The sequence below is a fragment of the Mesocricetus auratus genome, unplaced genomic scaffold, assembly GCF_017639785.1.
Source record: "Mesocricetus auratus isolate SY011 unplaced genomic scaffold, BCM_Maur_2.0 contig_12489_pilon_obj, whole genome shotgun sequence".
NCBI lineage: Eukaryota > Metazoa > Chordata > Mammalia > Rodentia > Cricetidae > Mesocricetus > Mesocricetus auratus.
This window is the reverse complement of record NW_024431350.1, coordinates 697-16,753: the sequence shown is the minus strand read 5'-3', so window position 1 is coordinate 16,753 and position 16,057 is coordinate 697. Positions and strand designations below refer to the sequence as shown.

Sequence of the window (16,057 nt, the reverse complement as noted above, 5' to 3'; positions counted from 1 at the left end):
ATGATCTCTTTTTTTAAAGATATTTTTCAATATTTATTATGGCACACAGGATTGAATATGGAACTGTGTTCTTAAATCAAGCATTTCTTAAATCAACCAGCTGTTTGCATCAACTCATAACTAACGAGCACAAGTGTGAAAAGCTTGCTGTCTAGGAGGTTTCCTACTTACGAAGGAATGTCAAGAGCCTTCATTGTTCAAAGTCACATCATGGTAGATAAATAAATGTCTTCCCTATTTGTGTAGTAACATATATTCAACTGGAAGTAAGTGATGCAAAGAGACCACATAACTTTAAGTGAAGACCAATTTGGTTTTAGGTAAAATTCCTAAGTCTCAAAGGTCATCTAAAATACAGTGAAGAAATCAGCAGACCAAACAGTTGTTTAAGAACATCAGAGCAGTAGACAGGCAAAGACTTCATCTATGCTCCACACCAAACACAAGTGCAAGAGTTACCACAACTTTACCACGGATGGGGGCAGATGGGGTATAGATGTGATGCAGTGTCCAACCAGGCATTGAAATCCAAATATTTACCAATTAAGACATGCAGAGCAATGCCAATGCGACATACAAATTTATTGTCTCCCCCAAGAAGTAACATTAATATAATTCCATTACCTGCTTGCATGGTTTTTAAAGGGTTTTAAAATTTATAGCTTTAAAGGCAATTTATGTGAGGCAGTAGAAAGAAGCAAACAACACACCATTCATGAGCTCAGGATTCAAGACAACATGTTTGTGGCGGCAGATAGCTTCTGATAAGGTTACTTGCCCCATTCAAAATCAAATATAGATTTTTTAAGTCATTCCTCTTAATTATATCATGGGCTTAGATTTTCATTTCTGCCCATGATATTCAAGAATATATTAAAAATGTAACCATAGTGACAACTGTGTGGGATTTATAGTTTATCTAGATTGTACTACTTACTGTATGCTAGTCCACCATATATTCTAAATTGCCTTCTAGAAAGCCACCCCTCCAGCCAACATTGTATGTTTTACAGGGTAAATTATATTGTCATTATGAAAGCTCTCATTCTTATTTATTATCAATAAAGTGTGTACAGGGGAATGCTTTCTAGTCTTAACCTATTTCTCTATCCCTAAGAATGTGCAAATATGAGCTGCATTTGTTAAAATTTGTATATTATTTAAAAAATTGGAGATCAGTGATATACTTGTTTGTATTGGTGCCTTCTTTAAGGTATTTCAATTAAGTAAAAAAACACAGCAAAATATATATCAGTGTAACTTTATTTACTATTATTGCACATAACTCGAGGTCTTTAATTTCTAACCACCGAAGTTTCAAATGACTATTTTTCCCATGAAGTTGCACATGAACATTAGTGAATTCATTTATTCGTGGCATGTGTGTGTGTTTTTATTATTGTAAACATCTGTGTGATTCATATTGCCATAGATCCTGAACTCATAAGCATGGACCATGCACAGGCTGGCAGCAAGCCAGAAAGCCACTCTGCAAGCAAACGGATGCTCTGCATACGGAGAAAATTCATAGCACAACATTAAATGTCCAACCTAAGTCATCTCAGAATTATACATATATGGACTTCTTAACTTGTATAGCATCTGGAACTCAACTGGTTGGTTGGTGATGAGGTTGACCTGATTTGGGGAGACTTTTTTTCTTGGGAAAGCTGGGAACAGGGGCTTAATCTTTCTTCTTAGCAGCTTGCTCCTCCCCAACACCTTCCTCTTTCTTGTCTTCCTCTTCACCCTGGCCACCTTCTTCTTCTTTTGTGTCTTCGGACTCATCCTTGGCAGCTTCTTCCTCCTCAGCTCCTTCCTCTTCCTCTCCCTCCTCCTTCTCCTTCTCCTCCTCTTCTGCTTCTCCCTCAGAAGGGGGCTCATCCTTGGCCTTCTCAGCTTTGACAGCCTCAATGGTCTCCTCCACCTCTGTCTGCTCTTCCTGGACGTGGCTGGTGTAGTAGGCTGGGAATCAGCGGGCAGACATCAAATAGGAGCTGCTCTGCGAGCCACGGTAGGCAGAGCAGCCGGAGACCTATGAGCTCTGGGAGTAGCCACTGGTTATACTGCCCACGCTGGTGAAACTGAGCCTGGTCTCTTCACCTTCCAAGAGTTTCCTGTAAGCTGCGATCTCAGTGTCCAAGGCCATCTTCACGTTGAGTAGGTCCTGGTACTCCTTCAGGTACCTCGTCCTCTCACTCTTCGTGCCTCTCAACTCATTCTCCAGTTTGTTGATTGTGTCCTGTATGGCGCTGATATCGGCATTCTGCTTGTCCTCCAACTCCTGCAGCTGCTTCTCCAGAGCTTCGTTCGTACCCCAGCACGCTTTGATCTCCAGGGTTTTAGCCTTGAGCAGGCAGCGGCTTTTGGACACCTCATCCTTGGCAGAACTCTCAGTCAGCACCGTGAAGCGGCTCTTGAACCACTCTTCGGTATTCTGCGTGTTCTTGGCAGCCAGCTTCTCATACTGAGCACGGATGTCCTTGAGGGCGGCGGAGAGGTCGGGCTTAGAGGACACGTCCATCTCCACGGAGATCTGCGCATACTGGATCTGAGCCTGCAGCTCGGCGATCTCCTCCTCGTGCACCTTCTTCAGGAAGGCGATCTCGTCCATCAGGTTGTCGATTCGCTTCTCCAGCTCGGCACCGGCGAGCGCGGCCTCATGGGCGCCTTTGCGGGCTTCCATCAGCCGGCTCTCGGCGTCCTCGCGGCTCAGCACCTCCTCCTCCTAGCGAGCCTGCCTGCAGGTTGCGCAGTTTCCTCCAGCCCCTCGCGCTCGCCCTGCAGCGCCTGCTTCTCCTTGGTGGCATCTTCCGCCGCCAGGCGCAGATCGCGGATCTCCTGCTCGTACAGGGCACGGAAGCTGGACGGCTCAGAGTGTTTTTGGCGCAGCACCAACAGCTCGGCTTCCAGGACCTTGTTCTGCTGCTCCAGTTCGTGCACGCGCTCGATGAAGCTGGCGAAACGATCGTTGAGGTCCTGGAGCTGTGCCTTCTCCTGCGTGCGGATCGACTTGAGGTCGTTGCTGATGGCGGCTACCTGGCTCAGATAGAGGTTCTCCAAGCTGGGAATCAACGAGCCGGAGCTGGACGAGTAGCTGCGGCGCACGGACAGCGAGGAGGAGCGCGCCGTGCTGCAGCCGCTGCGCACGCTGGAGATGTGCACCGGGGCGTCTCCACGTAGCGCCGCCTGTAGGAGGTCGAAAAGTAGGGGTCCTGACCAAAGGAACTCATGGTGGCGGCCGGTGTGCCCCTCGGGCCAGGGGCGGAGGTGGGGGACCTAGAGAGAAAAACGGGGAAGAAGAGGGGAGGAGGAGGATGGATGGCTGTGTGCCCAATATGATCTCTTACAGATACTTTCTATCCAGACTTTAACAACCAACTTTTGTAAAAGAGGCTGAGATCCATAAGATGGCTTTACAACCTGAGTAGCAAATTCATGAACATTTGCCTTCATGAAGCATCGACCTTCAACTTCATGCCTGTCATCCCAGCATTCAGGAAACTCTGGCAGGATTGCCATGAGCTCAAGTTCAGAATTGGGATCCACACTGAATTCCAGGCTACTCTTGACTACAGAGTGAGATTCTGTCTCAAAACAAACAAAGGAACAAAAACAACAAACGAAAGAGACACATTACCTTTAGTATGTCACACAACCAGCTATGATGTTAACAGAGAAGGAATCACATAATTGAGACTAACAAGCTAAATAGTAAGACTAAACATAAGAACAGAGTTGCATGCTAAGCAAGATCTCTAGCCTTGCCACTAGGTGTCTCAGGTGGTATGCAGTCTTACTTTACAGAAGTATCATGTGAAGGATAATCTCAGACCTAGGGTAAAAGAAACAAGGAAAGACATTGTCCTCCATAGCCTCCTCCTTACCTTGTGAGCCTGAATCCCCAGAAGGTTGTTTCCTGTGGGGTGCTGCATCCAGACTGGAGACTCTCAGACCTTCTCAGCTGGACAGCATGCAGCAGGTCTATGCAAACATTCAAGTGGCATTGGAAGCAGGGAGACAATTCTCACAAACATTTTTCATCATAGAGATGTCCCAAGTCCTGGCAGCTTCTGTCTTTCATTGTCAAGATTTCTAATGATTGGGTAAAAATTACACACATTCTATCCAAACCCAGAGCATCAACACAAGCTCTTCCAGGAACCATTTCCCTGGTGGATGAAATGATGGGTTTTAATTGGTCCAGCCTCTAGGATACTCCCATCTCAATCCAGCCAATCTTTTTTGGAGAGAAATCTCTGGAGTCCACTGAATTGTATTTTCTAACCAAAGCATTGAGAGAGATTCGTCATCTTTACAGTCAGAGAAGACTCCCTGGCTTCTCAGTTGTCTGGATTTGTTTCTCTAGCTGGCAAGGAAAGGAAGAGCCAGGGCTCAAGGAGGGGAGTGAAGTAAAAGCAGCGACTTGCATACAGGCTAAACACACGCACGCACACACACACATGCACACACGTGCACACATGCACCCATGCATGCACACACCCCACCAGCAGCACTACCACCTACACTGACACCACCCAGGACATGAATAGATTGAAAGTTCTGAGGAAAAACAAACCATTCCATCTTTTTCTAACTTAGCTTGGGCAAAGATTACTCTGAAGCTTCCCTTTGAATTAGAACATGGGAACCCCCTACATTGACCACAAAATTTATTGTCTGACCTCTCAGTTAGTTTTGTCCAAATTTTCTGTTTCTCATTATTTATTCTATATTTCTATGGCATTTCTAGAGTTAAGTATGGTAGGTAGTAAAATGGTTGCAATGTAAAGATTCAGTACTATCTCAACAGAAAGGAGTGTTGGAAAGGTGAACAGCAATAAACCATAGAGTTAGAAAGTGGCTAACAGCAGTGCTTACCCAGGAAAACAAGGTGTGCATGGGCCCACAAAAACAGCAATCTTAGGCTCATTGTCTTATATTCACCTTTCTTCTTTCTCAATGACTTCAAACCCCTCAGAGGTAGGTTACTTTTGGAGCTTACAGTCCATGAAGTTCTATTAGGGCAGTGTCATTATTTCCTCTAAGGACAGGGGGAGCATGGTACCAAAGCACAAGTGACTTGGTCCAGATTGTTTTGTGGTCACAGAAATAAGACTCTCAGTCATAATGGAGAACAACATCTCAATCAAGTTGTTGTAATTTTAAAAAGTGGCTCAAGAGAGAAAGACACCATGAGGCAGAGTTCAATCAGAGGGGTTTTTTATTTTGGGGAAAAGGATCATAAAGAGGGAACAGGGGAGGCAGGAGACCAGCCTCTAGGGACAGGAGCAGCAGGAGATAGGAAAGAGAGGCAGAGAGAGAGGAGCAGACAGACAGGGTGGGGTGTCTGCTTCAAAATTTGTCAAAATTCCCCAGGCCATATGCCCAAAGAGATTGGTTTCTTTTTGTTCTGTGATTAGGGCCACAATCAATATAACTTGGATAGTGAATGAGAGGGCACCCTTGGCTTGGACATCAGCTGCACATATGAGTAGAGTGGTGGAACTCTCTTATGTATCCCAACCATTGATCCATTTTGGAGGGAGAAGGCGACGTGAACCCAGACGGATACCTTTGACTCCATCCACTTTCTGGAAGGGGCAGATGCCAGCGGAGTCCTGCCGGAACCATGTGTGGGCGGTCACAGGGGAGGCCACTGGAAGGGCAGGCCACTTTGTCAACAGAGACCAGGAAGACAGAAATCCAGAGGGAATAGTCTGAGTGTGGGTGTGGAAGGAGGGCAGGCACATGGGGAGGTGTCGGTCAGAGGATGGGCCCTTGGCCAAGGAAGTAAAAAATAGTTGGGTGTTCACACAATAACAATCACAATCAAAACATGTTTAGCATAATTTCATTTTTTGTAGGCACTTCCCTAATTGAAAATGTGTTTTAATTAGATAAAGAAATATCAGTGAGTTTCCACTCCAATTATTGGTGGGAAATGGGAACAGAAGGATTTAAGAACCTGTAAACTTAAAACCTTGAAGTAAGGTAAGAGACTCACTGATCTGGCTTTTGGGTGGATCCCTGAGCTTAAGGATAAATACTTCTGGAATATGTGGGGGCTGTAACTCCTGGGTTGCCTTGTTGATTATTAAGGTAATCAGTGTACCTCTGCCAGAAGGTAGAATTTCAAGGTCACCCATTCCGATGACACATGGGTTCTCATGTCCTATATAGACAAAACACTAAATGTAGATACCTATTAAGGCTTTCAATGGGCAACTGCTTTGAGTTCAGGAAAGGCTGATTCAGGAATTAAACGTTGGCTGGAGGTTATGGCTATCATGAGTATGCCTGCACAAATAAAGCAGACAATGCTGCAACATATGTCTCTGAGAAAATGAAACATTTTTTGGACAGTATAATATAAAGCGTATTCAGATGCACCACACAACTCTACAGGGCAGGCAGTTATAGAAAGAACAAATCAAACTCTAAAGGATGTGCTAAATAAACCAAAAAGGATGATAAAGAATCCCAGAGATAGACTGAATAGTACTTTATTAACTTGGAATTTTCTGTATGCCAATGACAAAGAAACAACAGCTTTGATGAGACATTGGATAATAGAAAAAACTGTGGAGTTAAATCAGCCAGTGTACTTAAAGTTGTGTCAATCTCCATATGGAAAGCAGGAAATATGTTATGTTGGGGAAGGGCTTTGATTTTGTTTCCACAGATAAAGAAAAGCTATGGATACCATCAAAATTGATAAAAATTCAATTTGAGCACAACTCTTAATTAGAAGACATAATAGTTCATCAAGCAGCATGTTCATTTAATCTAAACTAACTTATAAAACTAAAAAAATGCTTTTCATTTGATCAGATATAACTTTCCAAATGAGAAACTTCCCAAAATATAGGGTTGGGGAAGGGTTTTATTTTTGTCTTTTCAGGAGAATAAAAGTATCCAACTAAGGAATTCAGAGACATGGAACAAATGAGACATCTAGAGATAAAGGACAAATAATCCAGAAAAATCGTCCCATGAAAAGGAGTACATTTGCCTATTGGTATATCGCATTTATGAGATAAAATTTCATTAAGTCTTCCCAAATGTTTGTTTCTGCTTTTCTCTACAGACATGTAATACAAATGCTCTTTTTGTAGTCCAAGTAATGATTAAAGATGGCTTTGGAGTTGGAGTGTGTCTCTCTCCTTCTCTAAACCCAAGCTTGATTGTTTAAGAACATTCCAAAATCTCTGTTTCATGTCAGAAGAGCCACCTGACATGTGCCAGAAGAAAGCAAATAATTACAGGACTATTGGATTGCCACTAATTTCATAATCCTTTGGTTTTATATTGAGTTTTTAACAGTTTTTCTTAAAGCATACATATTTATATAAAATTTTATAACAATATATTAAAGCTTTTGTCATGATAGTAATGGTCATATAGAGTACTAACTTAATCTAGATAAAAATTTAATCTTCCTACACATGATTTCGTATTTGAGTCTATCCCAGTTTTCTGCAAAGAATCATTTCTATGCTTAACTATGACTTTTGAAGTCTCCAAACAGAGGATGGGGCCCCACAATGACAAATTATCCATGACTATTGCAACACCACTAAGCTGAACAACTCGAACTAAAGATTGGCTTTTGACTACAAACTGCTCAGGACAATTTCAGCTGAGGCCAGCTGAGATGATGCAGCCTCACAGACTATTCTAATCAGGACTTGAAACAAGCCCTGAACTTATTACACAGAAACTGGACCACAAATGATACGGCTTGACAATTAACTCAAGTTTTCTTGTCAGGATCCCCTCAATATGCCCTTGCTCCAAGACAGAAGGAAATAACTTTAAGAACAGAACACTCACAAGAGGTGGGGTGGGTGGTTTTTGGTCATTCAATAGGTTATGAATATTTGTCAATGTTTAGGGGGATTGGTTACAAGTTGTTATTGGTAATAGTCAGCAAAAAGATAACCAAGATTAGATTAGGGGTTCTTGTTTAAAAAAGAAGAAAAAAGGGATCCAGATACAATAGAAAAAAATGATAAATTATTGAATCTACTTTGAAAAGAAAATGGGAGGATATAGCTATGATGAGATAAAAAGGTAGATTGTTGAGTCTACTTCTAAAAAAGCAACTACTAGTTTTAAATATTTTACATTGGTTTGGTCTTTGCACAGTAGCTTACCCATAATCTGGCATGTTACTCCTTTGGCAGCTGCATGGCATCTCTCTGGCAGCTCTCTTTTCCCAGAATTCTTCTCCTCTTATTCTCTCATGGGTCTGCCTATACTTCCTGCCTGGCTACTGGACAATCGTGTTTTATTCATCAACCAAAATGAAAAACATATATACAGAAGGACATACCCACATCAGAGATCTACAGAATACAGCATTTGAAATGGTTTAATAACCTAGGTTCTTTTTTTATGACAATGAGACATGTCTGCTCCTGGCATCACCAATCTACTTCAGAGAAATAATGGGCATTGAAGAAACTCCACATGGAGTTTACTTTCTTTGTGGCAAAAGTAGCCACTGGGCAAGAAAGAATCCTTGCCTCAACTGCTGACACTATGCTGTCCAAATTGGACAAGGAGAACACAAAAGACAGTGACTGCAAAGCCTTGCCAAGACAAAGCAGGACAGTCCTTCAGAATATCTTGCTTCACAGAAAAATCTTCTAGAGATGCTAGGCCTATAGGTTGAAGATGGAGGCCCCATGATTGCAGAAGAATCTTAGGTGACTGTCCAGGCAGCCATCTATTTCTGTCATTTCTCACATCTTTTGGAAGTTTCTTGCTTGCATTTCCTGGAGTTAATATTAATACCTTCTCTGGTCTCTGAGGAAGTTGAAGACTGGATAGTATAGTTAAAGTTTTCATTGTTTTCCAGTCTCAGAAAAGAAATTCACTAAAGATGTGTAAAGTGTAAAAGGTTGAGAGAGATTGAAAGATAATTTGATAATGCAAATTAGAATAGAGGGTAAATTAGGTACATGACTCTGAATTCACCAAGATAGGATAGATAATGGAGTATTTTCTCTGAATTTGTCAAATGCTAATGGACTAGACATTCTTGATGTACTTATTGCCTGTATATATTTTTCCTTTAGAAAAACAGATCCCTGGGAAATGGGAGGGTGTGGCCAGTGGGAATGGAGGGTGTGGCCAGTGGGAATGGAGGGTGTGGCCAGTGGGAATGGAGGGTGTGGATAGTGGGAATGGAGGGTGTGGCCAGTGGGAATGGAGGGTGTGGACAGTGGGAATGGGGGTTGTGGACAATGGGAATGGGGGTGTGGACAGTGGGAATGGGAGAGCATAACCAGGGCTAATATGGGGGTGAATAACTCCTGTGCCTAGTTTTGCAAGTCAGAAAATTTACATCTGCAGCAGACATGTATTGCACTGGGTCTCTCTTTCCTGGGCCAAGCCACAACAGAACAGTGAATTCACTTTGCAGAATACTTGTTTCAAGCTCATTACTCCTCTATGCTTTTGATTGGTCTCCATGCTTTTCATTAGTCTTGGGTAGCGTTTGTGTATGTAGGGGCATTAGGTGTAAGAGGGTCTTTCACATGTATACACTGAGCCTGAGGTAGATGGGTCAGAAGAATTCTAGGATCCTGAGGATCAGGCATTTTGCTGTGAGATTGTCTCCTAGTAACTTCAGAAGCCTCACTCATAAAGTCTCACCAGCATGACTACCAAAAAGTGACATCAATGACATAGAAATGTGGATGGGGAAAATCTCATAAGGTCTCAACCCTACACAAATAACTATAGTATCCTGAGAAAAGCTGGGAGCAGGAGAGGTGGGATTATCCAAGGAAGAACACAGAAACTGAGGGTCCAGTGTGAAATGGGCATCGCTGGAAAAGAATAAAGACAAATAGCATTATAAAGATTGATCAGGATATATATGCACATATATGTATATATGGATATTTGTCTATGTGTGCAATAACAGTTGTTGAAAATAAAAAGGCCGTTAGGCATTGGTGGTGCATGCCTTTAATCCCAGCCCTCGGGAGGCAGAGGCAGGAGGATCTCTGTGAGTTCAAGGCCAGACTGGTCTACAGAGCAAGTTCCAGGACAGCCTCCAAAGCAATACAGAGAAACCCTGTCTCTAAAAACAAAAACAAACAAAAAAGAAAGAAAGAAAGAAAAAGAAAAGAAAAAGGCCATGAATTTGAAGGGGAATAGGAAGGGGCATGTAGAGGACTCAAGGTGAGGGAAGGAAAGGAAAACAGTCTCAATTCTATTATAATCTCAATTTCACTTAAAAATCCCCCCAAAGTTACAAATAATAAAGGTTAAATATGACCAACCCAGCCATACTTAACTACAACTCATTTTCCCTCTAATCTAATAGTGCAATGGCTTACGATTATTCTTGTATAAAGTTTACTTCAGCATTAAAGTTCAATATGTTGATAATCCATTGTATTTTGGCTTACTGGTTTTCTCTTTTAGGATACAATTAATATTGTGTGTTTTTTATCTTATCTTTCTGTAGTAGTAAGTATTATATATGACTCTGAGAGGAAAGAAGGTGCGGGTTTAACATGAAGAATCCGTCAGTCTTTCTTTCTTTCCTCCTTCCTTCTTTCCTTCCTTCCTTCCTTCCTTCCTTTTTTTCTCTGATGTGGGATAATGTTTTGTTCCCTGTAGAGATTTGTCACTCATATTGGTTTAATAAAATGCTGATTGGCCAGGAAGTGTAGGTGAGGCTATCAGACGAGAAGAATTCTGGGAAGAGGAAAGACAGAAATGCAGTCACCAGACACACAGGAAGCAAGATGAGAATGCTATACTAAGAAAAGTTACCTGTTCTGGAGGGATAGTTCAATCATTAAAGGCTAGACTCCCAAGCAAAATGTAAGAGGAAAGGTACCAAGCCACATAGTTAAACATAGATAAGCAATATGGGTTAATTTAATTTGTAAGAGTTTGTTACTAATAAGCCTGAGCAATAGGCCAAACAGATTATTAATATAAGCATCTGTATGATTTTTGGGGACTGAACGGCTGAAGGACAGGGTGCTACAGAAATCTTCGTCCACATTTCTCTTTCTTTCTTTTCTGTCACATTTTACTCTGAACATAGTAGGGAAAGTTGGACTCTTCCAGACTCATGAGTGCTGCACAGGATTTTTTTCTACCTTAGAATTCCAGAAGTCCAGAGACATTTCATCCTCTTTTTGGTGTATGTTTTCCATTTCACTATGCACAAAATTGAATGCTGCTGACCTGAGGGAAATGGCCTCCTTCAGATAAAAGCTTAGTGTCTATACTCTGATTAGATAATGTTTCCCCTCTCCTCTTTCTAGCCATTCAGGAAAAGTACTTGTGTTCTGGAGACTAATGGTTTAGAAATTTCTGTTACAGAAAGAAAGCAATCATGTTGCTAGGAGGTAGGGGTGAGGTGGGCTTTAATTTATAACCTTCCTGCCTTATGAAATGCTACTTAAGAGGGCAGTAAACAATCAACCATGATGAATGCTTTTCTGTCCCTGTTCTCATTTCCTTATGTAAGCCAGTCTGTCTGGGATACCTGCTGGGGAAAGATTAGACCAAGACCAGTTTGATTGCTTATGATGGCATAATCGGATTTTTTTTCCAGACAGGGTTTCTCTGTATTGCTTTGGCACTCACTCTGTAGACCAGTCTGGCCTCGAACTCACAGAGATCTGCCTGCCTCTGCCTCCCGGGTGCTGGGATTAAAGGTGTGTGCCACCAATGCCCGACCATAACCTGAATTTTAAACAGTCCAATGACAGATCAAAGGTTTGTGCAGGGCGAGTATCTCTAAGAATTCTAAGTGAGGAGTTGATGATGGTGGGACTTTCAGGGAGACTAAGCAAAGCGACAGCATATAGTACTCACTGGGGAGACAGCAATGGATGATGTGACTTTGAGTTGCACTGTCATTAGGGGACAGAGGGTTCCCATGCATCTTACTAGTACTGACAAAGAATATTAAAAAGGACACTGAAGAAACTTTAAAAAAAACTTTGTTGGAATTCCAGATAGTAAGCAACAGGGTAGGCAAGCTGGAGGTTTGGCAGTTGTCTGGAGACAGAGATGGAAAGAGGAGAAAGAAGAGACTTTGCTGTCCATGGAGTAAGAGTAAATAAATAGATACACATTGGAGGACCAGGACAAGTGAACAAACTGAACTCCTAGGCTTTCGCCTTATAGTTTCGTTTAAAGGGGTGAAGAGTTATTCCAGGTTGATGCTGTCTTTGGCTGTGAATACAACACTGCAGCTTTCTGAGCCAACCAAGAGGATATAGTCAATGTCAGTATTACTTAGATTAAGCTTGTAGTCAGTTAAGAGTGATTTTGCAGCCTAGAACTTCTATGTCTGAAGCAAGAAAGAATAGAAGCTAAAGTGCCAGTTACCCTTTACCTTCACTAACTCTGGATGGGATGCTCATAGCTAATTCCTTTTACTACCATCATTTAGCCTTTAGCTTTGTGGGTATTTTAAAGTCAGTGCCACACGTTCATCTTCATCCTTCCAATTAGCTCTGAGTATCCTGGGGTTTAATCACTGGCTGAAAGGGCAGTCAATGCTAGTCTATTCTTCATTTCACCATGGAATGGTAGCCCTTAGAAATGTGTTACAAGCAGCTTGGAGATTTTGCATTAGAGAATTCCAAAGTTTCCCCCTTCTAGTTCTTAAATTCCCTATCTGCAGGCATACATTGGCCATTGACCAAGCCACTTGTCTCCAGGAAGCCAAATAGGCATGCTTCAGATGATGACTTGAAAGCTCATAGCTGCACAGGGCCTTCAGTCCCTTCTCTTGTCTGCATCTCCTAGCATATACATTGTGAACTGGGGGATTGGGAGAAGGAGGACAGCAGGTGCTAACCAGTAGTGTCACATTTCCTGTGGAAAGGCTAAGGATTTGCTAGAGATTAAAAAAATGTTCAAATAATGTTGCTTTAAAGAATTTAGTTCCCCCCACCAAAATTTCAAAGGACAGAATATTTATTTATTTTTTGGGTAATGTTTTTATTTAAATTAGAGGCATGAATGCTTCACTTGTCAATCCCAGATCCCTCTCCCACACCTCCTCCCTTTTCCCTCCACCAGCTCCCCAACCTCCCAAACAATCCCCACATCATTCCCCAGGCATGGTGAGGCCCTCCTTGGGGTAATCTCTAAAGTCTGTCATTTCATCCAGGGCAGGACCTAGGCCCTTCCCCATGTGTCTAGGCTGAGAAAGCATTCCTCTATTTGAAATGGGCTCCCATAGAACATTCATACACCATGCTAAACACTGATCTATTACCCAAGGCCCCAGTGATTTCTGTGGCCTCCTCCCTGGCACTACATTCATGGAGTCTGGATCAGTCTACTGTTGGCCTCTCAGCCATCAGTCTGGGATTCAAGAGCTCCACCTTGTCCGGTCAGCTGTCTTTGTAGGTTTCACCATAATGGTCTTGACCCCTTTGCTCATCACTCCTCCATCTCTGTCAATAGGTTACAGGAGCTCAGTTCAGTGTTTAGCTGTGGATATCTGTCTCTGCTTCCATCAGTCCCTGGATGAAGGTTCTAGGATGGCATATAAGGTAGTCATCAACCTTACCATCAAGGAGGGGCATTTAATGTAGACCTTCCACTACTGCTTAGTTTGCCAGTTGGTGTTATCCTTGTAGATCTCTGGTGATCTCACTAGTGTCAGCTCTCTCCTCAAGCCTATAATGACTCAATCTATTATGGTATCTCTCATCCTGCTCTCCTCTATTCTTACCTTGACTCAACCTTCCTGCTCCCCCATACCTTCTTCTAACCTCCTTTTATCCCCCTCTCTTTTTCCTGGCTCCCTCTCCCTTCCCCCGATGTTCCCAATCTCCTCAGGAGATCTTGCCTCATTCCATTTCTCTGGGGTATCATGCATGTATCTTGGGAACCTCCATGTTTCCCAGACTCACTGTCACTAGGATTGTAGGCTGAGACTCCCCTGATCCATATCTAAACTCCATATATGACTGAATACACACCATGTTTGTCTTTTTGCGTCTGGGTTTCCTCACTCAGGATGGTTTCTTCTAGTGCCATCCATTTGCCTGCAAATTTTAAGATTCCATTTTTTTCCACTGAGTAGTACTCCATTGCATAAATGTACCACATTTTCTCTATCCACTCTTCAGTAGTGGCACATCTAGGTTGCTTCCAGGATCTACCTATTACATATAATGCTGCTATGAGCATAGTGAAACAGACATCCTTGTTGTATGAATGTGCATCTTTTGGGTATATGCCTAAGAATGGAATTTCTGGGTCTTGTGGTAGACTGAGTCCCATTTTCCTGAGGAATCTCCATATTGATTTCCATAGTGGCTGTGCAAGTTGGCATTCCCACCAGCAGTGGAGGAGTGTTCCCCTTAGGAGAGAATATTTCTACAAAAAAACATGTAAGGAGAAGACAATGAACACTGTCTCCTGGAAACCAAGTTGTAAGTGGGAAAATGTAGTTGGAAGAAATACTCTTCTGTTTGTTTTAAAGGGAAAATATGGAAATAACTTAACAGCCACACACAGCAAATGAGAAGTAGGAATTCTCAATTCAGAGAAAAGTAGGCAATTAGAATGAGACTCAGCTAAGCAAATCCAAAATTCCTCAGTCAAATGGAGAGGTCCCAGTGTTAAGGAGATTTTTGTTACCTCCTGGAATTGAAAATAGTTTCCTATATCAGATATGATATCACAAAACTGAATGACTTAATGGCATTTGACTTGTGCTTTATTTCCTTTTTCTCTTCCTGGTGCTAAGGCTAGAACCCATGTCTGTGCACGTGTTAAGTGAGTGCTCCACATAACTGACCTCAATCTCCAGACCCTTTTTGTATTTTCAGTTAAGTCCAACTTTATCCTATTCTGATTGCCTATCAGTTTGCCAAAGATTTATTTTTGACTACTAGAATTAATGGTAAATTACAGTAAATATGTCCTAATATAGATCACATGGGGATTGCATTGTCTTGGTTGTAATCCTCACCTCTCATATGCTTTGTCTAAAACTTTATAGATTACATAACATTCTAGAATTCTTCTTTAATTAAGAATGATCTCAGCTGCACATCTATAATCCCAGCACTCAGGAGGCACAGGCAAGAGGATCTCTGAGTTTCACTCCAGCAAGATCCACAGCACAAGTTTCACGACATCCAGAGCTATACAGAGAAACCCCGTATCAACAACCCCCCTCACACACACACACACACACACACACACACACACACACACACACACACACACAGTGATCTCCTGATATTGGCTTATAGTGAATTTCTGTCCTACTACATTGTCTGTATGTTTTTCATAAAAGTTTTGTTGTGTAAGTGATTCCTACTGAAGTGATTCCCTGGAGGGAAGAAGAAAGTTCCTTAAGACTTTGAAAGAAAACAAAATTTGCAAGACTCTGGGAGTAAAGAAAACTCACTGTTCTCAGGATGCTCTTGAAACTGAAACAATTCACAAGACCTCTGTCTGTTGTTGTGTAAGTAAGTAATAATAACTTCTGAGAATAGGAGATATTGTGGCTGGTTCATTGCCTGCAAATTGTCCAGGAATTTCCAGAGATTTAGCATTCCTGAATTGTCAACCATTCTGGGCTGATATTGAGGGAGATAGCTGCCTTTACAACATCTTTGCCCATATCCCTGTAGTAACACTAGTAAACTCAATGATTCACCAACCTAGATTTGGATAAAATCGTTTTGTTTTTTGGTCTAGCATAAATGCCCTATCTGGTAAGAATAATCATTTTTTCATGTCTCCTTAGGAAAAGTTAAATACAACAAATTTCTGTTACTTAGTCTAATAATGTGAAGATTACATTCCCATATCAGTGGAAAAGTATTAAATATTTATATATATTATTTATTATTTTTCTTTGAAAGTCATTTTTGAACGTTATATCTCAAAAGATTTTGTGAAGGAATAGTACATGACCAACAAACGTGAAAGCTATCGAATTAGTGCATAGTGTATCACAAAGGTTAAATAAAATTATGTTATTGTTGTTATCATCTTCTCATCTTTTTATGTCTTTTATTTTTAAATTTAA

The 16,057-nt window shown here is 41.7% G+C and overlaps 1 pseudogene; it reads right to left on the bottom strand.

Moving 5' to 3' along the window:
- Positions 1–22: 22 nt before the first annotated feature.
- LOC121138201 lies at positions 23–3,233 on the bottom strand (annotated as a pseudogene).
- Between the last annotated feature and the right edge of the window lie 12,824 nt (positions 3,234–16,057).